The sequence below is a fragment of the Macrobrachium rosenbergii genome, chromosome 4 (assembly GCF_040412425.1).
Source record: "Macrobrachium rosenbergii isolate ZJJX-2024 chromosome 4, ASM4041242v1, whole genome shotgun sequence".
NCBI lineage: Eukaryota > Metazoa > Arthropoda > Malacostraca > Decapoda > Palaemonidae > Macrobrachium > Macrobrachium rosenbergii.
This window is the reverse complement of record NC_089744.1, coordinates 54,890,572-54,917,235: the sequence shown is the minus strand read 5'-3', so window position 1 is coordinate 54,917,235 and position 26,664 is coordinate 54,890,572. Positions and strand designations below refer to the sequence as shown.

At 37.8% G+C, this 26,664-nt stretch overlaps 1 protein-coding gene and 1 non-coding gene across 3 annotated transcripts in view; one reads left to right on the top strand and one right to left on the bottom strand.

Moving 5' to 3' along the window:
* The window catches only part of LOC136834714 (GS homeobox 1-like), a 198,953-nt gene that overhangs the window by 121,885 nt on the left and 50,404 nt on the right, over positions 1-26,664 (top strand). For both annotated transcript variants that reach the window (XM_067097304.1, XM_067097299.1), the window contains exon 2: positions 5,683-5,715. The gene's annotated coding sequence lies outside the window, so the exon portion shown is untranslated. The remainder of the gene's footprint in view (positions 1-5,682; positions 5,716-26,664) is intronic.
* On the bottom strand, positions 8,797-8,868 carry TRNAT-UGU (transfer RNA threonine (anticodon UGU)). Its single transcript has one exon. It is a non-coding gene; the product is annotated as a tRNA-Thr (tRNA).

Genomic DNA, 26,664 nt, shown 5'->3' with positions numbered 1-26,664 from the left:
TTCGTTGATGACTGGTGAATTACAGACATTGAATGTTAACTCAGGAAATTTGTCATGAAATGTGTAATTTTATTTTTCTTCGAGTGTATGTTTAGCCGAATTATCTTCTGTCTGACTCTGACTTAATCTTCTTAATTTATCATTTATGAACACTGCTTTTCTGTTTCAAAGCTACAGTATATAAGTCAGGCCAGGATTGTAAGTAAAAGGTAAGAGAATTGCGTGTGTGTGTGTGTGTGTGTGAAGAGAGAGAGAGAGAGAGAGAGAGAGAGAGAGAGAGAGAGAGAGAGAGAGAGAGAGAGGAAAAACGAAGGAATTTAGTTGTTAGTGAATAGAAAGCGGAAGAAACAACCACTGAACTGATCATTACAAGATTGTTGAACTCGTAGCGCAGCTGAAGCTTACTACCTGCGTCAGAAGATAATTCACTATTATTATATTACTATTTCAGAAACGTTAAGTAATACAACTGAGTCCTTTCTAGCGTCTAGTATATGTGGCATGAAAGAATTTTCGTTAGTATATTAGAACAAGACGTAGAAAAATAAGAGGAGCTGGATGGCCGAGTAAGAATAAATCTAAGTAAATTAATGCCAAGTAAAAAGGCAGAAGGAACTTTGCAAAAAATGTTAAAGCAGTGTTAAAGACCCCAAGCAGTGTGACGAGTAAGGCAAACTGTGGGCAGTGCCTGGAGAGGTATAAATCACAGGCCAGTAATGTGATTCTTGCTGTTTAGTTACTCTGTCATAAAATGATTAATATCTGCTCATATCGTTCCTGCAGTAAACAACAATAAAAAAAATATTCACTCTGTATAAGGTCACTCATATCATTAATCACAAGCTAAGGTTTTACTTGTTCGAGTCCATTTGGGCGATTTTCATGAAATTCGTCTTTCATCGTTAACTTGTGAAAGAAGACTTCCAGGAAAATGAACGTCTCTTTCACAAGTTAGCGATGAAAGGCGAATTTCATGAAAATCGCCCAAATGCAATCGAAAAAGTAGAACCTTAGCTTGTGATTAATGATATAAGTGCCCTTATACAGAGTAAATATTTTTTTTTTAAATTGTTGTTTGCTACAGGAATTATATGAGTAGATATTAATCATTTTATGACTGAGTAACTAAGCAATACGAATTTCAATAGTGGCCTGTGATTTATACCTCCAGAATATTACTTAGCCTTTGAGTCAACTTGCCTCAGACTAACGAAACAATAAATAGTGCCAAAATTACGTTTCCTGATTAATTAAGAGAAAGAGAGGGCTTTTTTTCTGTCGATAGCTTTCAAGTTAAATTGCCTTAAGACTCACGAAAGAAGAAGTAGCGCCAAATATTAAGTTTTCAGAAAAACTGAAAACAAGAGAGAGAACGGGGTTCCAAAATACTTTGTCTTCATAACTTAATTTTGAATTTAAATCTGTCATTTCATTTATGTCGATTGTCGCCTCGAGAAGCAGAGAGCATCAAGGCGTAACCACGGTTTTTCTAGACCTTGGGCTTAACAGACCAACTTTTCATTCAAAAATTCACGTCATTGCGAGCCGAAATGAAACCAGTATCACCGTGTGACACTTGCTTATCCTCACTCGACGACGGCGATCGTAATCGTTAGCATGACAAATTGCCATCCTCTTTCACGAGGGGCCCCTTTAAGGGAGAGAGAGAGAGAGAGAGAGAGAGAGAGAGAGAGAGAGAGAGAGAGAGAGAGGAGGATGGACAAACTGAACAAACTCCCAGACAACGTGCCGTAGTAACACATGAATCGGACGTAATGAATTTCTCAGCGCCTTAATCACTGGGACATTATCACCCGCACCTAATTGCCGAGTTGGCGAATGAACTTGTATTTAATCATCGGACAGGAATTAATTCGACCCTCTGGCTAGCCACTAATAGGACCTCGTAGAAAGACTGCGACGGTGGGAACGGCCTATTTACACTCCTCGTCAGGCGGAATGAAAGCTTGTTATCAGGATTACATGCGATGTTTATACTTATTACAGGTAGGATGGCGGCGGGGGGTTAATCGCCTAATTCTGACGCCATTTAATATGTACAGAGAATTCATCACTATCAAAGAGCGTCGCCCAACCGTATCTACATGCAAGGAAAGAATACCGTACGTTTGTGCATTGTCGCTTTGAGTTTAAGTTTCCTTTAGCCTTCATTTATATATATATATATATATATATATATATATATATATATATATATATATATATATATAAAACTCATATATATATATATATATATATATAAACTATATATATATATATATATATATATATATATATATATATATATACATATATATATATATATATATATATATATATATACCATATGTATGTATATATATATTTATAATACATATACATATATACATACATATACACACATACACACACACACACATATATATATATATATATATATATATATATATATATATATATATATATATATATATATTGTTACATGAAGGTACAGTCTCATGTAAGGGAAGAGTTTTAGTTTGATATGCTAAATTTGGCAGTTGGCACCATTCCCTGATTGGGTGGGTATTAACTGAAGAAAGGATTTCTTCCTTCTGCAACTTGGGTTCAATTCGATGTGCTCAAGGCTGCACTTCCCCTGACACACTAAAAGAATGAATCAAGTTGCACAAACACTACAGTTTGCCTTCTAGGGTTTTGCATCTCAAGACCTAAGTAATCTTATTAACAGTGTATTTTCTTTCTCTCAGTCAAAACCGCTTCTTGACTGCCAGCAGAGATGGAGTTTCTGACCCCCTGAGACTCCAGGTTGTTCAAGACTGATGAACTCAATATGAATTCATCACTTTATTTCAGTGGTATTTTCTTTACTCCCTGGTATCTGGAGTGTCAGTATGAGGCTCAGAAATGCTACTTCAGGTTTCATCAAGGTTTTTAACTAATATAACCGGATGTCACTTTTTTAAATAATGTTATTGACAAAATTTAACATTGAATGATAACACCCATCACACGAATAATAACATAGCAAGAAATAAAAAAAACAAAGACAATACAAAACAAATCAGAACTAAGAACAACAATGAAACAGAAAATAATAAAAAAAATATCCAGTGATGAAGTAATGACAAAATGAACCTTAATCCTTATTATTTAATATTGTACACGTTATTACGTTATCCGCAAAATCAAAACAGATTTTTATATAAGATTAACTGGATTTAACACAGCACATTCATACAAGGGGAGACTGGAATTCGTTATGTTATTCTTCCGCAGAATGACTAAACACAATCATGGAAGCCTCATGAAAGAATCACCTTCGCTTTAGACAAGTGAAAATTAGTATAAAATAAATTAAATTCCAGGATGGCACATTAGCGCTCTCTCTCTCTCTCTCTCTCTCTCTCTCTCTCTCTCTCTCTCTCTCTCTCTCTCTCTTCCGCTATCCAGACATAAAACAAAAACAACTTTACGCATGAGTGCTAACACACGACTAAGACAAAATTTACATTAAAGATAAGGATCAAAATACGGCATCTTATTATGAAAGACTATAGTAATTTTAATAGTTATGTTATTAACATTATAAAGCTTAATCTTACCTCCTATCAAGGGAAAGAACTCTAAATGAAGGACTTCAGTGAGGTTACATTTTGCTAAACTTTCAACACAAAAATCAACTACTGTATTTAAATGCAACTGATAATTTGGCACGGCAGTAAAGACGTATTTTACGAAATTTGTTCCTAGTTTCATTTTGATCATATCCAGAGGTTATGTTAGGCATGCAGCAGCCACTCGCTACCAGGCACAGTCCTTAACCTAGACATTGCATCAAAACATCTGCTTGAGATTACGCAGATATGATTAACAGAAACATCTGCTTACCAATACAGAAATAACTTGACTGATACGTCTATAGTTATCACTTTCAGCTATACACTGTTACTGTGAATGAACTTTTATCTCTCTTCTTTACTGGTGTAGTAATTTCAGCAGTAATGATTCTTTTTGGCAATGTGACACAAAGGCAACTACATCATATGAGAAGTTTGATGAACGTTCAGCATCTCCTTCAGAAAAGCACAATAGGGCAATACGGGGGTGTTTAACGTGGCATTAAGGGGTCTTTCTCTAAAAGCAGTATTTCGCACATTTAACTTTCATGTTCAGGGACTCATTTTTCGTGGGTCCCCAAAGATACGACTCTCTAAAGGCGGTGTTTCATAAGGTGACTTTTACATTCAGGGACTTGAAAAGGCACAATGGCAGGGTCCTCTAAAAGTAGTATTTTAGAGCTTTAACTTTACGTTCAGGGACTTCTTTAAACAAAATGCACATAGATAAAACTTTATGATTCTTTCACGAATCTATTATCGATCAGTGGCCCTAAAGTTACTCAACTGAATTTTTAACAATAGTGAAATATCACTTCATTGAAATGACACTACACACCCTGTGAATTACGCCAACGCTGAATCAGAAACAGCAGTGGAATTTTACATCATTGATAGAGCGCTTAAAAAAAAAAAAGACGGTGAACTATTTCTAAGTTAATTCAAAATATCAGTACGTCACTAACAAAAACTAAGAAATAGAACGATTCAACAGTGATAAGAATTTCTTAACTACTCCCCAGTAATGAAACTGAATTACTTAAGGATTTTATTCCCGTCTTGCTGAACTTTTACTCTTTTTATCCTTTTACACACGCATGTTCTTTGTATAATCAGTACCTTACTCAGCTTGTGTGGACCGGGCCTTCGTCGTCCGTTTTCTATGTGGGGATGATCTAGGTCTAGAGAATACCTTGGGGATGATCTCAATGTCCAATAGGTGAAATTAGTTCAAAGGGAAGGTCTTTGCAGGTCTTAGATCTGGACTTCTGTAATGATTGTCCCGTTTGTGTTATTTCAAAAACTTTATAGAATAGGTTTGTCGCATAATTTAGAGATGATAAGAAAACTTTTCGGTAAGGAAATAAATGCAGGGAGAAAAGTTAATAAACAAAGTGTGGAACGCAATTTGAAGAGAACGCAATCCTGCACCAAAGTCTTGAGCATTTTAATGCTGTGTTGAATGTGGAAGGTAGAAGAGTAAAAGAGATGTTGGTGTACAAACAGTTGAAGTTGTAGACGTTTCATGCACGTAGAGTTCAACCATGATTCAGCAGTTATGTATATGGCAAACCCCTGCTGGGGACACTACTTAATGTCGAATATATATATATATATATATATATATATATATATATATATATATATATATATATATGTATGTAATTATATATATATATATATATAAATATATATATATATATACATACATACATATATATATATATATATATATATATATATATATATATATATATATATACATACCTTTATATATATCAGACACACACGCATGTATATATGTACGTATTATATATAGATATGTATATATATATATATATATATGTATATATATACATATATATATCAAACCTTTTGTATATCCATACACACATATATTTATATGTATATAATTCAAACCTTTTTTCTACAGTGGGGATATCTAAAATAATAATTTTACTTTACAGATACGCATTAGAAATATTAAGTGAAGGTCTTGCTGTAGCAATCGTTTATTAATTAATGATATAAGTCTTAAGATTTTTTTTCTTGGTTTTTACAGGGCTTATGCCAAAATCACCAAAGCGGTATCAAGGTAAGCGTTATCATGTGTTGATATTTTTTATATACATTAAGTTCTGAAAGAAAATTTCACCGTGCTGAAAGTTAACATAATAAATTTCATAAGTTACTAGGATGTGTACAGTGAAAGACTCTATTACTTTATACATAAAGTTTGATTGTTATTAAAGTTGTAATTGCAATTAGATAGAATGTAGGTAGAAAATTGTTTGAAGGGAATGCGTTTACAATACACGACTGTTAGAAACCTAGACCTCTTACATATTTTCCTACGTAATTTTGATCATAGCAGTTTTCCGTTAGCTTCGCCTACCTTAGGGACATCTCCCAGACATATAATTTCCATATTAGCGTTGACGTAATGGACTTACATTTACGTGATGTTGATTAACCGAGAAACCTGAGTGTGAAATTAATGGTTCATTTTAATTACGTTTGACTAGGTAAAGCCAGCATGATTGATCGGCGGAAAATAAAAAGACGTTGTCATGCTTTAAGGTTTGTGGGAAGTGGAGCATGAGGGGACTTCGAAAGAAGTTAGAAAAACAGGTATCACATATTCGTTTTCTTCTGCCGAAAAATACGCTCTCAATCGCAATAAAAAATGCCAGGGAACTGAGAGTAGCTATAGAACGATGAATCCTGGTTTGGACGGTAAAAGATTTTAGGTGGTAGATCTGTAAACTGGGGCTTGGGACTGGAATAAAATATTTAGGCCAAGTTCTGGGACCTATGATGTCATTCAGCGCCTAAAGGGAAATTTGGGAGCAAGAAGGTTTTGAAGGTGTAACATGAGGAAACCCCCCAGTTGCACTATGAAAATTAAAGAATACTCTTAGTAGCTTTAGTCTTGAAATGGAGAAACAAACCCACAGTTATGTATGGGTACGTATATTTAATAATAAATCTCTACAGAGAGGTTTCGGGAATCTGTTCGATTAACATTTTTGAAAAGGGGAATCGAACAGATTCCCGAAAGCTCGCTGTAGAGATTTATTTTTAAAAATATGTAACCATACATAACTGTGGATTTGTTTTTCTATGCAACAGTTATGAAAAGGAGGATAGTAAGAGGGAAGAAAGAGATATGAACGGAGCTATAGTCAAAGGAATGAAAGGGGTTGCAGCTAGGGCCCGAATGAACGCTGCAAAGAACCTTAAGTAATGTCTACAGTTCACCGCATGAGTGTACATACTGCACTACCCCAGTAAGGGGGATGTACTTGGGAGTAAGTGCAATTAATCAAAATAGGGTGCACAAAGAAATAAATGTATTTACAGATGCGGTAAAGCAAAAAACTAGAAGAAGCTCTGGATAAGATCTGAAAGAATTGCGGCAGTGCAAGTTCAAGTTTGAGTGTAAGAAGGGATTGCTGAGCTAACTTTCCTCTATGGAAGTGAAGTGTATGCGAGAAAACACGTGTAATAAAGGCTACATGGGTAAGAATATTTAGACACTGCGAAAATATTGTAAAAATATTAGCAAAGGGGAAGAGATAAATTAACGTGCTTTTCAGTGGTTTGGTCATGTGAGTATAAAGGAAGACAGTAGATTGAGTGGCGCGGTGCATATAGAGGTCCTCGACAAGCTGTTAGAGGGTATTTTGTGCAAGTGTATGAGGTGGCTGATACTGTCATTGTTTTTTATTTCTGTAGGTAGGAGTAAGCTACTGTATGTGTGGCTCTTTAGTTTATGCGTTTCTTTCATCATAGACAACATGGCTAAGTTGAACACGTGAAAGAAAATTCTAGACATTCATTCCGGTTGTTCTGCAACGTCGCGAAGCTTTTCTGATATCTTTCTATTTCATTATGCTCCTGACAGAGTTCTGACAATGTGCACGCAAATTAATCACGTTTAACTGCACAAACAATTCATCTGAGCACACATGCACACACCCACCTACACACACACACACACACACACACACACCTACACACACATACACACACATATATATATATATATATATATATATATATATATATATTATATATATATACATTATATATGTATATATGTGTGTGCGTGTATCTTTTTCTTTTTCTCTTTCTCAACAAATCTTTATGTTTCCAATCAGATAAATATGATATGCGGGGGAGTCATAAATTGTGTTTTGTTACTCACCTTAGATCATGCATTTATTGATCACAAGTCTGTGTATTTAATCAAAAGTTACATTAAATGAAAATTATAATGACAAAGACAAACACTTAAAAGAGACGAGTTTATGAAGTCTAGAATTATAACACTCGACTAAACTTTTATTATTAAAAAGTGAGGGCTTATCTATTACGGTAATATAAAGACTCCGCCACTTAGAGATCTAATTCATCAGATCTGGTGGTCAGAACAGGACAGTTCATTTTTAGAGTGGTCATATTCTCCAAAGTGCTGGCGAATGGAGTTCAAAATTTGTATATTTAGTTCTCTGTTTATATTAACGGATCTTCCAGTACGTTAAAAAGTGCAAACCCTGACCTCCCGTTTCGATTTTCACACGAACATCGCATTGCTGTAATGAAAGCTACTCTTGTAAGTAAAGTAACAGAGGACTGTATCTCAGTCCTTGAACTTTAATCATTTTTGAAATGTGGATTTTTGGTTTGAAAATTACTTTTTATTTCAGGGTGGAACACTAAATACACGGGTTCTTACTGCAATGCAGAATTATTCAAATGAAGACTGATATACTTTTTTTACACAAAGATACAATTTTGATACGCAAACATTTAGTTTACTACTTACTCACAGAAACATTTAGCTTGATACACACACAAACATTTAAATTAACAGACAGAAGAGGTGTCAAGGAAAATGATTAAGAAAATATAGTGTACACTGTAGAAAGGAACATTCATGAGCGGGATGGAAAGAAAGACAAGTCCATATTCAATACGTAATGAAATTCTTGGCTTCATCAATCGTCGATGCAAATGCGCGAGCTGCCTGGAATAACGTATTGTCCATTAGATGTCAATGATATTTGTGGAAAGCCTATATATATATATAATAATAATAATATATATATATATATATATATATATATATATATATATATATATATATATATAATAATAATAATGATGCAGTTGCCCCCTGAGAGAATCGAACTCTCGACCCCTGGTTTACAAGACCAGTGCTCTGCCCCTGAGCTAAGGAGGCCATAGAGACGAGGGATGAACATAGGTAAGAAAGATATGCTCTTCCGACGGTTACTTTGGAATTCAGTTAGTAGGTGTAGTTTCTTGAATCAGGCTACAGAAATGCTTTTTTACTGTTTTTGAAATCTATTTTGCGTATTATATCATATTAATTAATCTTTCACTAACATCCTTTGCCTTCCTAAAAGCTTATACCAGTTGAGATACGCCCGTTATGTTGTAGAATATTGTAGAGTATCTTCAATACGTAGAACTGTGTTGAGTATTGCCCCTGACAAATCTTACGTTCTAAAAGAAGTTATTTAAACTTTCAATGTAAAAGACTTCGTCTTCTTTACAAAAGTAAATGACAATAAATTGACATCAATAACCTGACTTTTGTAGGACGCTAAACATGACACGATAGCGATTAATTACGCGAACTTGAAAAGGAAACGTAAAATTATATTGAGAGGTTTACCATTAACCAAGTAGCTCATGACTGAAAGAAAAAGTAAAAAAATTGTTCATGCTGAAAATTTCGGACTCTGAAAATAAATCATTTCAGACGACTTTACGCTGTTGATTCAGCTTGTATTTCAGTAAGATCTTTTATGTTATTTATAGTGTGTGAGTGTAGAGTAAGGTGACCCTATTCCAGCACGGGCTCTTGATTCTGGAGGACCCCGTAATTCTTTATTGAATCATTCAAGCACTAAACTTGCACCATTGATCCGATATTAGGGCATCTCATATTTAATAGAATGCACGCTCTCTCTCTCTCTCTCTCTCTCTCTCTCTCTCTCTCTCTCTATATATATATATATATATATATATATATATATATATATATATATATATATATATATATACATACTATATATATATATATATATATATATATACATATATATATATATATATACATACTAATATACATATGTGTGTGTGTGTGTTTGTGTGAGTAGGAGAGACATACAGTTTGAACCCCAGGAAACTTTATCATAATGAGACCGAGTGCGAAATGTTACAATGTAAATAATAAGAACTCATAAGTTTACAGTATTATCATAAAGAAAGTGAAGGAGAAATGCCGTTATGTCACGACCAGTTCAATAAGATATCATCATCATACTCAGTTTGAAGTGTTAATTCAATTAGATCTATAATAGAGAACAGTCTACAAAGTACAATGCCCTATGTATGGCCGGATATGTATCACAAATGCAGAAACTATTCAGTTGTCTTTGTATTGAGCAGTTTAATGATTTTATATTTTCAAGCAGGGTCTTTGCTATGTAACTTTTGCAATGAAAGTTGTAATTTCTATATCAGAAAGCCTGGAATCCACGAGTTTATTCTTGTTAGGTATTGGCCTTGGGTAAGAAGTCTTGTTAGGTGACACCGTAAGTTTGTCTTCCTGGCACCAGAATTTTGTAAGTTTAACCAGCTTGAGTAGCGTAGGTCCAGGCTCGTATTTTTTTCTGTTGAACTGAACGAGAATGCGAACGATAATAGCAGATAAGGGAGAGTAAGAGTAAAATGTTCGTCATTGTGAAAAGGAGCATCAGCAAGGTATGGTCATAACTTTATGCTGTCATTGCTTGAAAGATGCCATATGTTTCAGTCCCTTTCCTGACACGTCGAATCACGACGACTAAACAACTAGCAATTTGACATACCCACCGAACACACCCTTAAGTTAATAAACTTGTAATTCTTACAAAAAAGTACGGGTCTGTGCTCGGTCCAGAAGCTTCTACATTCTTCATGGGCTGCTGTATGAGCAAGAGCCCGTGCTGGCGTAAAGCCAGCTTAATCATAAACAACAACATTCTACGCTCTCCCACGATTGCGGAAAGCAGACGTATCCAGTCACCTCAACGCCTGAGGAGCAACTTTCCCACCCTCTGCACCAGACCTTCAAAACCTTTCCAAAGCTTTGATTTTGATACATTTCGCTCACCCATTTCAGGTGTCGGTGTGAGCCGGTGTTTGCAGTTAAGAAACTGAGGCCAGATTATGTTTATTCAAGTAATGGAACCCTGATGGTCACATATAATCACCATTACTCATATTTAATAATGTTTATGCGCTTAAGGAATACGTCCAACAGGTTTCGTATTGAGTGAAAATTTTCTAACACCTGGCCAGCGAGGTCTATAAAGATGTTGTCAATTTTCTATTCACGGACTGTTTGTTAATATTTCTTCTAATAAGCCTTCCCTTTGAAAATTGCCGGTGATAGGTTACAGAGCCATGTAAACGTGGCAAATTGGATCAATATGCGCTCGCACACATCCCTAATGCGTTAACAAGCAATTCGAGCTGTTTATCGTCTTCCATTTCTCACGGCACCCACTTTCGAATAGTGGCTCGCCTATTCGATGGTCTCACACGTGATTAAAGGCAGTGAAGTTTCCAGAGCTTAGCTGTTCATCATATTTTTGCAAATTACTTTTTGGAGTCTCTGTAGTTTGCTCCTGTTTTCATTTGTCTTTTTAATCCTCTTAGGGGTGCATTGTAAAAGTTGGTACATAATATTCTGTGCATATTAGTAAGCACACGTGATGTGTGTTCGTTTTTACCAAATACTGCAGTTACGTCGCGAATGTAACCATGAACGAAGCCAATATTTTGTTAGTGCTTGTATTTCTTAAGATTTTAGGATCACTAAAATATACCCATGCACGATGTCTGGTCAAATGACGCGATTTGCATTTATTGTTTCGTAGTGATATTTTGCATGCTCTGAGAGATGCCCAAAACATAAATTATAACATTCTTCAGCTACAGAGAGAGAGAGAGAGAGAGAGTCAGTAAAGGTTGTTCAGATATTCCAAGCCTCCGCCAAGGGAGCTGTGATTTATTCCATATGAATGTGTGCACATTTCGAGTAACAACGATGACGAAACATATCTGGAGAACTGATGCACGGCTTTTGATGAAATCTGGTTAGAATATTAGATGACTGAATCTCTCCCGTTGCCGAGCCTTTTGGTGATATCGATGAAGATCTTACTTAGTTTCCAAAGCAATAAATCGTAAAATCTCATTTGTTTCACAACAAACTTTATTCATCAGGAAGGGGCCACCCAGTGAATTTCATCAAAATCCGTTGGTTAGTTTTCGTGCGATCTTTCTAATGGACAGACAAACAGATAAAGAAATCCATAAAGAAACTTGTATATAAAAAAACACTTAAAATGAATGTGTTGATGGACACTAGTCGATTCTATTTATTTCCCAACCTACGAATGACCGCTAGTTTTTGGATATAAAAAGGGCGGGGTAAATATTTTGCTTGACATGTGTTTTTATCATTATTTTCATTATTCTTGTTTAAATTAATATACAGAAAATGGGACACAGCGTATATCAGTACGTGGATTGAGAGTCACCTCCACAGCACTACTCTTTGGTGTTGGTATTTATTTATTTATTTATTTTTTTACAGAAATGACAATGCATGTATGGATGTATGCTTACATTTGTGTACATATGCATAGTTGTCTTCCGGTATGATTTTCGGTCATGATCAATTCATTTCCCTCTAACCAAACGAGAGTAGAAGTTTAGTGAATCTCGGTGCGAAAGTCTGGCTCACTGATGAGTGTTAATCATGCAAGCAAGACAGGTGACGTACGACACGTCACCATTCCTATTACCTTCATATTTGGAAAAGTCGATGTGCTTCAGCTGACAAGAGTCCAGCGGTAAGAGATATCTCGGCTGGATTCAGTCTGTCCTTTAAAGCATTTGATTTCTAGTGAAGAATAATCCCTTTAATTCTGAAAGCTGTCTATCATCCTCCTTATTGAAATACAGTTGTGTTCAAATACACGAACAAGTAAGTCCACCAACTCTATTTTATCTCCCCGAGTCTGCCGCTGAGTAATCTTATGTATATTAGAAACTGCTAGTCGCATTTTATGAGATACGTATATAAATTTAATAACCACAATGCAGTCTTAGCTTCTCGAAATCTTCACAATTTTTGGATACGCTCGTCACTACAAAGCCTGAGATCCAGATGGTCAGGTCGGTAACGCGACCTCGTCCTGATGCTCCGGATGCGGGTTCGGATCTCGCTGCGGAATTCAGAAATCCTTCACATTCTTGCATTTGGATCTCAGGCTTTGTAGTGACAAGCATACCCATAAAGTGTTAAGAATAGAGAAGCTAAGAGTTGGGCACTGAGGCTATTAAATTACATTCCTATGCATGTTGACGTCATACCCTTGAACACCGGGAATGTGTTTGACTCGCCTTAAAGATGCACAGGACAGCCAATTTTACGGTATTTCAACACGTCCAAAAAGGAATTTGCTTCTACCTAATCCCACAATTTTGTTGAATCTTTCATTTAAATTTTATCTTTGGCAACTATCCGCATATTTTTACCGGGTTAGCTTTGATAAGGTCATCTTAATAAATTAGAATATATTCAGACAGATAGATAGACTCGCATGAATTTCATGGTCAACTTTTATGACCCTGCATAATTCTGATCCACGTGCTTTTGAGTCGTTTCCTAAAAACTGACTATCAAAAAAATGAATATTCCCAATCCTTGCTCGCTCTCACCCACCCATTTCAGACTCCCCCCCCCCACCCCCCTTCTATCTACCATTCCCAACCCCACAAACATTCTCTATACTTCACTTGGCTCGATTACGCTTTTGCTTTCTCGACCAGTTAACATTTAAGCTTATTTTTAGTTAAAAATAATAATGACCAGTAAATGTTTTACATAATATCGCACATATATATATATATATATATATATATATATATATATATATATATATATATATATATATATATAATATACAGTATTATATATTATATATATGTATATACAAACATATATATATAATATATATATAAATTATATATATATGCGCGATATTATGTAAAACATATACCGGTCATTATTATTAAACTAATAATAAGCCTAAATGTTAACTGATCGAGGATGGTAGAAGGTTAGACTGAGAAAGCAAGCACGTAACCGAGTTAAGCGAAGTATAGAGAATGTGAGTGTGTGTGTGTTTGTGTGTGTGTGTGTGTTGGGGGGATGATAGTAAAGAGTGGGGGGGGGTACGAAATGGGTGGTTAAGAGCGGTGGTATGTATTTATGTATGTATGTATACTGTTTGTATACATATCTACATATATATGTGTGTGTATGTATATTTATATCGACATATTCGACATATATAATTTACCAAACGTCTTTTCCCCTTGCGGCTCTGAGCAACTCTCTGGAGATGAAGTTGCCAGCCTCATGATACATTCGCATTTGGGAGTAAAAATTCAACACCGGAAATCGCTGGTTTGTCTAGGAAACTGGATCGGGTAATGTCGAGTCACATTGTCAGGATTTTGTATGTTGTGCTTAATATATATATATATATATATATATATATATATATATATATATATATATATATATATACATATATATATATATATATATATATATATATATATATATATATATATATATATATATATATATATATATATATATATATATATATATATATATATAGTCTTCTAGAAATTCGATCTTGCAGTCTTTTTCAGTTCAAGGTAAGCACTTCATTATATATAAACAGTTTTATTTATCCTTTAATGTCATACTGAAAGGACTGAAGGATACCTTAAAAGTATTCCAGATACCGCTAAACCGACGCTTGACTTGAAGAACAAATGGAAATGACTGTAGTGCCTCTTGTTGTTCTCTGTTCATTATTCCTGTGACATAGAAGTTCAGTCAAGTCCCCGTATGAGGATGAACTATTAAAAGTAAGTCAAAAACAGAGTAACAACGAATGAATTCATAAAAGCTCATTACAGCGTACCCACACAAGGAGTGAGGAAAGCAGCCGGGTTCGTTTTCTATAGCATAATCACTACTCAAGTTTATTCTTAGATTCTAATCACTTATAATAGACCTTCAAACACTATCTGTCACCATTTACCTCCTCGAAAGAAGGGTTCCTCGCCCGCTTTCTTTCAGAGCATTCAAAATTCTATAATGAGCGATGTAACGATGACTGGGTCTTTTTTTCTGAGGAAGAGAAAGGTCCCTTACGAGGCCTTGTTTATCGAACCTTCACGAGCGACTTCCGAAGCACCAATTACGTGTTATCGCTTCCCTGTAAGTTGGGGGCGTTCTATCTCTAATCATGTCCACTTACTGTCAACCACTTATCATTCTCGCCATCCATTTACAGCGCCCTTATCGGTCCGAGGGTCGGAAAAAGTGGCGCCGAGGGATGTTTGAATTTCATTAGCCATTACTCAAATTAGATGCCTGAGAAATGAATGGGGAGCCGAGACGTTCGTTGCAAACTCTCGATACAGGTTTCCTACGATTTATGTCTTCGCGCCGAAAATTTTTTAGCAGAAATTTTGTTTTTGGGAAAATCTTTTGAGCAGCTGCGAAAATTTATAGCAGGGCTCTCAATCAAAAGACAGGCAGCGAGATAGAGTGACCGGCCAGGAAGTGTGAGATAATAGTAAGGCTCTCAGTTGTAACTTTTGAGATAATTAGACCGGTAGGCAGATCGATATATCATTACTTTGAGGGTATACGCACATAAACACGTACACTTGCACATACATAATTATGTTAATATATCTGGCTTATAAATATGTGTAGTTTAATATTATATATATATATATATATATATATATATATATATATATATATATATATATATATATATACACATTTATATGTATATACACATATATGATTTTATGAATATGTATACAGAGTTCCGGTAATTACTCGGTGGTTAAATCTGTAGAGTTAGTGAAGTTCAAACCCCGTTTATAAGGAAAATGAAAATTTAATTCACTTCAGTAATTCCCTTGTTCCCTACAATATAGATTCATGCGTGTGTGTGTGTGTGTGTGTGTATGCGCGCGCGCTCAAGGGTAAATTGAATGTAAAAGAATACAAACAGCAGACTAATTTATAGGCTGTATGGATGAAATGACCAGAAGAGAAGCGGTGGGAGGCATTTTAATAGGAAGTTATCTGAGAAATGAGATACATTTAAAGTCTGCTGCAATCGCTTAGCTCCAGTGAATACAATGTCACCCTTGATTTAATCAGACATCTAGCCCCTCAGCTAAAAGATATTAACTCCAATTTTAGCACCACCTATGTAAGAAACTGTTTCCAAAAAATGGCGACATGCCATCGTTATACCAATAGGCAAACCAGATAACTGCCAATTTTTTTAAAGATGTGACTGTGCAAGGATAAGAAAATGATGGATTTAAAGTTAACATTGAACTTAAAAGTAAATAAAATCACAGGAAAGTAAGATCTACACATGACCCACTGGGTTTCCTAGAAGATCTTGTTTGGGCTCGAACGGAAACAAAATACTATTGTGACATCCAAGAGACGTATGATATCACCTGGAGATATGCTATATTGGAAACCCAATACAACTATATGGTTGGAGGCTACCTACATGTATTCATAATACTTTTTAATAAAGACCACTTTTCTGATGCGAATGGATAACTCTCATCCTGATACTTATAAACTGGAAAATAGTATCCTACGTGGAAGCGTTATCAATGACGCATTGTTCCTCCATGCAATTGAACGATATCACAGATCGTTTAACAGACTGAATTAAAAAATGGTTTGTATATGGATGACTTTGCCATATTCTACACTGCCTCAAGATTACGACATGTTCATAAAGGTAAAAAAAGCAGAAACAGTCATGTTTTATAAAATAAATTAGATAGAAAAGGAAGTATCGCTTGAGCCAAGTGTAACTTTAGGTGTATCAGCCAAACTATAAAGTTGTTAGATTTAATCTGTGATGCACACTTGTACCAGAAAGCACACAGAGATTACATAAAAGTCAGAAGCAGAAATGTGTCAAACCTGATAAGATAGCTGTCACACACAACTTCGGGGGCTGACAATTTAACCTGTGTTCCTGTACAAAGCTATTGTTCCATTTAGTTTAGACTGTGGAAACCAAACACATCGTTCAGGATCATTCGTTGTCAAAAAGCTTAGATCTAATTCACAATGAAGGATACTGAATTAGCACAGGAGTTTTCAAGTCCAGCCAAAAGAAATCTGTACAAGATGAAAGTGGCAAACCTCTTCTTTCTCTCCTTAAGCAAGTGACTCATTATCTAAAGATCGTTTTAATCAAAACGATCATTTACATATGTACATGTTTGTGCATAGTTTTACTACCTACCCAAAAATTATGCATATAACCCGGAACATCATAAGCACCATGCAGTCGAATATATAACATGCAAAGGTCCACATTGCACAGTTCAGTGCTTACGGATCCAAATCTTCTTTTGGTGTAGAATTTGCAACAGTATCGTTCTAACGTGTTCACGGAGCCTTGATGGCTCGGTCGGTAGAGCAGCAACCTCAGACTTCATAGAGGTCTGTGGCGAGGGTTCAGTCCCCACAGCCGACCGGTCATAGAAGGCGGACACTTTGCTATCCGTGTAGACACCCCGGGATTATGTATGTAATCAACGGATAGGTTTGCTGAAAACAAATGGGTGTTACAGCTTCTAAAAACATAACAGACACCTCACACGTCTCGAACTGTCAACCTAACCGCCCAGTTCTCCTCGCTGCTGGGAGAAAGGGAGCTGGGAATTTGGTACAATACATGTACACATTCGTTACCGGGGTCTAAGCGATGTCAGGCAGGGCAGCCGATCGAGGCTACGACCTACCCCACCGCCAAATCAAAAGTCCTTCAAAAGAGGGCATCGTGTTTACCCCATATAAAAATGGGAAAAAAGCACGTTAAAACGAAGAAGAAGATCGTTCTAACGTGTTCACATTAAAGCATGCCAATAAGAAGTTTGAATTTTTAGTTCCCCTATAATTGCTTTATAAGCCCTTCAGAATTATTATTTTCCTAAACATCCTTTTGTTCAACAAAAAGTTTTCATTCCAAAAATTGTATAGTCTCTATAGGCTAAATGTTTCAGTATGTTGTGTCTCAGCACATACTGTTCAGACATTTAGGTAAAATGAGGACGCTGTGAAAAGTATCCAAGGCTGCAGTTACTATACCCAGATCAACTATATCTGTTCCTGTCAGTGGTTTGTTACTGTCTCTGAAGCCAATATTTTTAGTAAATGGCGGGTTTTAGGAATAATAAATCTAACGGCAACAAAGTAAAACTCATTAAACCAATTGTTGGTTGTGGTGTTCATTCCAAAAAAGAAGTTTAATTGAAGTATTGTCATCACATTGAATTGGGTGTAGTAATTTGTGTATTGTCATGTGTTCCCTAGTTTTCTGGTCTATGCAGCGGAGTTCAGCCGTGTCAACTCCACTACTCCCGCGCTGTATCTGATTACTGGTACTGCCCATGTGTTTATGGCTTTCACTATGTTTCCGGGGTTGAGTTTTGACTTGAATATCGCCTTGAATCTCTGCATACATTCTTTCCTGATCGTATCCTTCATCTCTTGGTGTTTTATATCCTCTCCTTCTGTTATTCACAGGTATTGGTATACTGTTTGATGCTATTCCCGTCGGGTAGCTCTATCCCTTCAGTCCTTGTCACTTTGCCTTTTTGTATGTTGACCAAGGCGCATTTTCTATTGCAGACTCAATCCTGATGTTCTTACAGTCTGGATTAGGGTATCTATTTCCTTGATACTCTTACCATACAGCTTGATGTCGTCTATGAACATCAATTGTGAATTCTGTTGCCTCTTTTCGTGAGTTGGTACCCTGCGTCCATCTTCTCCAGTAATTTTGTCATGAGAATCATGGCTACTAGGAAGAGTAGTGGGGTATCATGTCAAAGGCTTTCTTGAAGGCAATCCATGCCATGCTTTGGTTGGTTCTCCTTCTCATTACCAATTTGTCTATCAGGAGCTGGTCTTTTGTGCCCCTACACTTCCTTCTGCAACCTTTCTGTTGGTGGGGGACGGTGTGTGTATCCTCTAGGTAGTTGTATAGCTTGTCACTGATGATACCTGTTAGTAACTTCCACATTATTGGTAGGCAGGTGATAGGCCTTTAGTTACTTGTTCTTGTCTTTCTGTACTAAGGAAGTTCTCCCTGTGGTCATCCATTTGGGCACTTAGTGGTTTGTGAATCTTTGTTTTATTCTCCCCGTTTCTTCTGCCTTGACTTCCTGGAGCCATGTTGCATGTTTGTTGTGTGATACCGGATTGCTCCATATGTCTTCCCAGAGTCTCTTACTTGGTTCGGCTTCAGGAATTTCCTGTTGGTTGTCTTCCCCCTCAGTTGGCTGTATAGTCTTTTCTGGTTGGTCCCGAAGAGTTTGTTCTGTTGGATCTTATATGCTTTGGCTTTGAGCCTCTGTTTTATATTGTGTTGTTTAGCCTCTTTTCTGCCATCTCTTTCAGTTTACTCAAGTCAGATCTCATCACCATGATTTGTTTTTCCAGGTGCCTTTTCCAAGGCGGTTGCTGTTTTGGTTCCTGTTGGGTTGGTTGTGATGGTGGTGTTTGGTGTTTGTATCCCCATGAGTTCTAATACTAGTCTTGCTCCGGCATATGCCAGGTTATTTGTTTCTTTGTGTTGTAGGCTTTCATGGAGGGGATCTTTGTTCATTCTGTATCTGGCTTCAAACATTGTCTGATCTTTTGCACCCATTCCGACCTCTCTGTTACATCTTCGTTTGGTAGCTCATCATTCCTGTCATCTTCTTGTCCTTCGTTGCTAGGTGTTCTTTCTCTTTGTTTCTTACTTTGTATGCCAGCCTCTGTTCTGTTTGAGGGGTGTTATTTCTCTCATTCCAGATGTTGACTAATCTTCTTCTGTATCCTCTTTCTGTTGGGTTGTTTCTGATGCAGCATCTCCATATTTCCTATTTTCTTCTCTTGTCTCTGGTTGCTGGTTGCTGTCGTTGTGGTGGTCAGTTGCTAGATGACGACCTCCAAGTACCTGGCCGTCCTCCCCACTCACTGGGCTGTATACCTGGCTGCCGGACGAAGCTCCTCTGTTGCCAGAGGTTCCATTTGCGCCATTGTCGTTTGATCTTTCATTTCTTTCCATCATTGCCGAGTTTTGCTATTTAACCCATAGCTGGACCCTTACAGCTGAGTAGACTGATGAAATTGTGGTAAAGATCCTTTCCCAAGGAATCAACGCCAAGGAGAGAGGGTCACCCATCCAACGACTGACCAGCCTCAATGTTTCTTAACCAGTCCAGCGATGAACTAAACCACTCTGCCACGGCACCCATATTTATTATTATTATTATTATTGAATATTATTGCTGCTTCAGCTGCATTTATTTTGTAGAAGATTTTTTCTATTTTCCTTATTGCGGACTTCTCTTCAGTGGAGGTGCGTGCTAACAGCTCACCTATATTTGTCATTTCATGGGGGAAAAGTCAAAATCTGGATTCTGCTTTTTTATATATTCTATACAGTTGGTTCTGTACAATTGTTGCCGCGACGCGTTTCGACAGACTCTTCTGTCATTCTCCAGCGGGAGCTAGTAGAGGACTGGCAGATTGCATAGGTCCTTCTGAATTTATACACGGGCTTCAGCGGGGGTCATGGATGGCGAATTCTGATTGGTTGCAGTCAGCGAACTTCAAGCCAAATTTCTGCGGCGAAGCTCGATCCTGACAGATCTTCGCAACCTGGGAATGTCATTCATTCCAGCGTTCCCATTGGCCTGCCGTTGCGTGATGTCATGCCGGCTGACATCATCGGTAGTTTGGCTGCTATTGGGCTGCGGATGAATGATGTCATTATCTACTCTTTCTGTCGTAGTCGGGGGATTGTCTCGAAGGGCGCCTCGCTCATCAGGGGCATCTCCATTCTCAACCTGTCGTTTTCAGGTATTCGTTGGATTTGGTGGGTGTTCTGCATTATTCTTCTTAAATTCGTGGGTAGGGCTGGAAATCGATGCCTCCTGCGTCGTATTCATTGTTGGTTTTCTCTCGGCAATGAGGAGCGCCTCTAGAAGGCGCAGACGTCGAAAACTCGGCGGCTCTCATCGATTATACGTTATATTTTGTATAATGGTCAATCTCTGTCGCGGGAGATGGAAATATTGCGAGAGAACAGGTAGCACGGGCGTGGTTCATGATGGCACCCTCCTGGGCGTGGCAGGAGATCCATTGCTGGTGTAGGCGTGACGCATCGTGGTCATTCCAATATAAGCGCCGGGGCATCCTCGGACAGGACATACAAATTGGTAGACCACGTTCTTCTGCTTGAGGGTTCTCTTGCTGGCGGAGAGGGGTTATTTTTTCATCAACCAGATCACGAGGTGCGGCGGTTCTTATAATAAATTATAAGATTTATTCTCTTACTGTCTTTGGTCACGGTGACGTTTTCCATGACGATTTTCTTCATGGAGTTCTCGAAAGCTCACGGTAGCTGAAGGAAAAGATGCATCCGGGCCTTATAAGACAGATCTTTATGTCATCTTGAGGGAGGAGGTTGTGTGTTCTCACCGTTGTACCATTTTTCCAGGCCAGTTCAATTTCTTTGTTGATGAGTTTGTTGGTGAAACCATTGTTCATCAACATTTGAATGCTGCCAGCAATGTTCCATCTTCCTTGTTGGTGTCCTGCCAGGTGGAGCAGTGGGAGAGGGGCCCTTTTAATGAAGGTCCTGACTGTCGTGTTCTTAAACCTAGCAGGGCAAACTCATATCTTGACCCCATTCAAGCAAAGTCCCAAATTGGTGGATTTTGTGTAGACTGAGACTGTCTTCACCATCGTTCCGTTCCGTCTTTGTGACCATAACGTCGAGGAAAACCATCCATATTATCCTAAACAAAGTCTGTGCTGAACTCGACAATGACCCCCTGAACATCCCAACACACTGCTGGAGATCTGCACGAAGATGGCGCCTTTCACTACGCACAGAGGGCACATGTATAGACAGAAGGATGGCGTTGCGATGGGCTCTCCATTGGGCGTCCTCTTTGCAAATTTTTACATGGGCACCGTAGAAGAACGTGTCTTCGAGAGAATCCAGCGGCCGAAGAAATATGCCCGATATATCGACGACGTCTTCGTTCAAGCAGACAACGAGGAGGAGGTTGAAGCCCTTCGTCTGACCTTCCAACAATGTAGTGTGTTGAACTACACTGTCGAGTTCAGCACAGACGACCGGCTCCCCTTCCTCGACGTTATGGTCACAAAGACGGAACGGAACTTGAAGACATCAGTCTACACAAAATTCACCAATTTGGGACTTTGCTTGAATGGGGATAGCGAGTGGCCTGCTAGGTTTAAGAGCACGACAGTCAGGACCTTCATTAAAAGGGCCCTCTCCCACTGCTCCACCTGGCAGGACACCAACAAGGAATTCGAACGTGCTGCACAAATGTTGGTGAGCAATGGTTTCACCAACAAAACTCATCAACAAAGAAATTCGAACTGGCCTGGAAAATGGTACAACGGTGAGAACACACAACCTGACCCCCAAGATGACATAAAGATCTATTATAAGGCCCGGATGCATCCCCAGTACCGTGAGGACGAGAACTCCATGAAGAAAATCGTCATGGAAAACGTCACCCCGACCGAAGACAGTAAGAGAATAAATCTTATAATTTATTATAAGAACCGCCGCACCCGTGATCTGGTGATGAAAAATAACCCCTCTCCGCCAGCAAGAGAACCCTCAAGCAGAAGAACGTGGTCTACCAATTTGTATGTCCTGTCCGAGGATGCCCCGGCGCTTATATTGGAATGACCACGATGCGTCTGTCTAAAAGGATCTCCTGCCACGCCCAGGAGGGTGCCATCATGAACCACGCCCGTGCTACTCACAATATTTCCATCTCCCGCGACAGTATTATACAAAATATAAGTATAATCTGGGAGAGCCGCCGACCTCGACGTCTGCGCCTGCTAGATGCGCTCCTCATTGCCGAGAAAAACCAACAATGAATACGACGCAGGAGGCATCGCTCCTACCCACGAATTTAAGAAGAATAATGCAGAACACCCGCCAAATCCAACGAATACCTGAAAACGACAACCCTGAGAATGGAGATGCCCTGATGAGCGAGGCGCCCTTCGAGACAATCCCCGACTACGACAGAATGAGTAGATAATGACATCATTCATCCGCAGCCCAATAGCAGCCAAACTACCGATGATGTCAGCCGGCATGACATCACGCAACGGCAGGCCAATGGGAACGCTGGAATGAATGACATTCCCAGGTTGCGAAGATCTGTCAGGATCGAGCTTCGCCGCAGAAATTTGGCTTGAAGTTCGCTGACTGCAACCAATCAGAATTCGCCATCCATGACCCCCCCTCTGAAGCCCGTGTATAAATTCAGAAGGACCTATGCAATCTGCCAGTCCTCTACTAGCTCCCGCTGGAGAATGACAGAAGAGTCTGTCGAAACGCGTCGCGGCAACAATTGTATAGAACCAACTGTATAGAATATATAAAGAAGCAGAATCCAGATTTTGACTTTTCCCCCATGAAATGACAAATATAGGCGAGCTGTTAGCACGCACCTCCACTGAAGAGAAGTCCGCAATAAGGAAAATAGAAAAAGTCTTCTACAAAATAAATGCAGCTGAAGCAGCAATAATATTCAATAGAACCTGTTTAAAAGAGGGTCTGCTGCCAAATTATTATAATTATTATTATTATTATTATTATTATTATTATTAGGCTATTAATTACGGTGAGGGTACAAGGTCGTTTGAAATCCAGTTGAAGGTAGATGAGTGTGGAAGGAAATATTTGAGACTTAGAATGGAGTTTTTAGAACAAAATAGAGAAACATCATGGGTTTGATGAGGTGACCTGAAAAAATTTCATGAAGAAAATTAATTTGTGGATGACAATGCAGAGAAGGAAGGTAAAAACGAAGTGAATTAAAAGATTTCTTCACATGGAGATAAATCAAGGTATGCAGTGGAATTTTGATCTTAAGGCCAACGATGGTAAAATAGCTAAGATTTGGAAAATGTTCCCAATGGAGGTTAGTTTCCGATTTTTGTTAGGCCTTACGGTGGGGATCGATTATGATGTATAGTTATTAACAAGACTAGATTCCGTACTGTTTAAAATTAGCAGAATGGTCTTGTGAAAGGAAGATAATAAAAGTTCAAAATGTTAGGGTGTATTTCAAAAACAGAACGGAGTTATCGTAGTGCTGGTAATAAATACTCGTTTAAAAAGATGTCATGCTTTTACGAGATCTATAGTACACATGTGTTGAATAGACAATGCAATTAACTGAAAGCAAAAAGGAACACCATTAAGCGAGATTGGTAAGTTATAAAAATAAGAATTCATAACGTGTCTCGTTTGTTTTTGTACACATAGTACAGGAGGAATTAGGATTGGTTAATAGGATCGCGGATAGTACAGGAGGAAGTAGTCCTGGTCAATAAGATCTCTGATAGTACAGGAGGAAGTAGGATTGGTTAATAGGATCTCTGACAGTACAGGAGGAAATAGGGTTGGTTAATAGGGTCTCTGATACTACAGGATTGGTTAACAGGATCGAAACCACACATTTTGAGGAAAATGCGATGGCCAGGTCGATTAATGCAAAAGGTTTGTGCTACCAACTGATCGGAATCTTACATGTTAGGACAAATGCCAAGTTCTTCATAATGGCCCTTTGTATATATGTCAAGTGTCAGTAAGGCCTATTACACCAGTTTTTTCGATTTTTGATGTAAAAAAGGTAAACGTATCAGACTTCGATATTAAACCGTGTGTTCCTTTTGCGAAGAAATAGAATTGTGGATGTTTATCACCTGTACAATGCGTGATCCCCGTCCCCTGGTTCATGCATGTAAACCTACGCGCGCGCACACACACACACACACGCATACATACAAGCACACAGTTGTGCTTGTGAGCAGGGTGGCAGGGGCTTGCGTATGCTAGTCATGCATTCCCAATCATTTTTTCATGAAAGAGAAAGTTGCTTTAACATTGGATTTGGTATGTTTATTCTTCTCTAAGTTAAAAATCGAACTAAACCGGTGTAATAACTGAAAGCAATGCTGGGTAATCTTATCCCTTCACATCGCATTTGTCATCTCTCCACCATTGCTCGTGGGAATAGACAAAAAGGCTGTGTGTAGGGCATTACTAGGTTGTTAAAGCTCGGTAGGATTTACCGGCGATGAGATAATGGTCCTGATCCCATAATGAAGGGGATTAGTAAGCATCCATCCGATCCATTTCTCCCGTTGCTCAGAAAAAGGCAGTTTGTTTTTCATCAAATAATTTTGTTTCTGTAATACAGTATTTGATTAAGCTGTTGTGTTTGATTCTAGGTAACATTATAAAAGAAAACTCTATTACGTTTGTATTTTGTGTAATGTAACAGATGTAAAAGACACCGCGTGTAGTTGAATGGTCCGGCGATGCTCATTTGTCTGGCAGTGAGCGGAGGGCTATAGAATCTACTCAGTGGACTAGAAAATCCCTTTATTGTCATGTCCGATACTCTTCTCCGCCCCGCTCTTTACTCTGACGTGTTTATTGTTTAAAATGTTATTGGATATTCACGTATAGTACTTGAATTTCACCTGCTTACGATTCACCCCGTATTCGATACTGCGATGGGGCTCGTTGTTTATTGATTGCGGAGCAGATTGTGTATTTCCTTTTTTTTTTATTTCTTCTGTCGGTGTCGAGTTCCCACGTGGAAGATTTCAATCGCTATAAAGACACGGGCCTCTTGCAATTAGCATAATTGGAGTGGCAGTGTACATACGCGATAGGAGGCTCTTGTGATAAACGAACGCAAGAGAGGCCCAGATACATCTCCTGACGTAGTGTTTCCTGTGCTACGCCGTCTGGGTGTAGGGTCATTTGTAAGGAGGTCTTATCGACACGATCTACTTCCCTTTTTTAGATGATGTATGGGATACGGTCTGTTGATGTTATAGGTTGGGATGAAATTCGATCGGCAGGTTTCATCAAAGGTGGCGTTTTTGTGTTGTCATGGTCATTAGGACAAGGCGATAAACGAAATTCAGTGTTTTATTTTATTATTAAAAAATTTACATAAAGTAAACGAAATTTTATGTCTTATTACTAAAGAATTAACATATAAAAGGTGGTATGCCGTTATTTGGCATTAGAATACAGTAACATGTTTTATTATTAAAAGATTGGCATGTAAAAGGTGAAATGCCGTTATTTAGCTTTAAAATACAGTAAGTGTTTTATTACTAAACGATTAATATATTAAAGGTAGTATGCGGTTACTGAGCGTTAAAAGAAAATAAATAAATGTGTACTGTACTGTTTTTGGCGTCATGTGGAAGGAAAGAGATTGCTGTTATCAGGGTAAAAAGAAAACAATCGTGTTCCTGAGGTTCAGGTGAAAGAAAATCAAATGAGCTACGTTATTATTGTGGAGAAACAGGAAAGTGGTGACTGTAATTTGTTACCAAGAGTAAACTGAAATATGTTTGCAATTTGATTGTCCAAAGAAAATATGGAAACAACTGTATTACAGTCTGTGTAAATAAATCGTAGAGATAATTATGTTTTTTTATGTTACCAAGATTAAAGAAAGATTTTGTTAAATGGAACAGAAGCTCAGCAGTTAGATATCATGCGCTGTTTGTTGCGTAGTAGATAATAAATCGCACTGAAGATTATGTTTTCAAAATTACTAAGTCAAAAAAACACTTGTGTATGAATTAGATTGTGCCATTTGCTGCTTCTCGTGAGTACAACTGTTACACCTTATGATCTCAAAATGCTGATAGCATTTTCTCTCTCTTTTTTTTTAACTGATACTGATTTAGAATCCCATTCACATAGTAGTG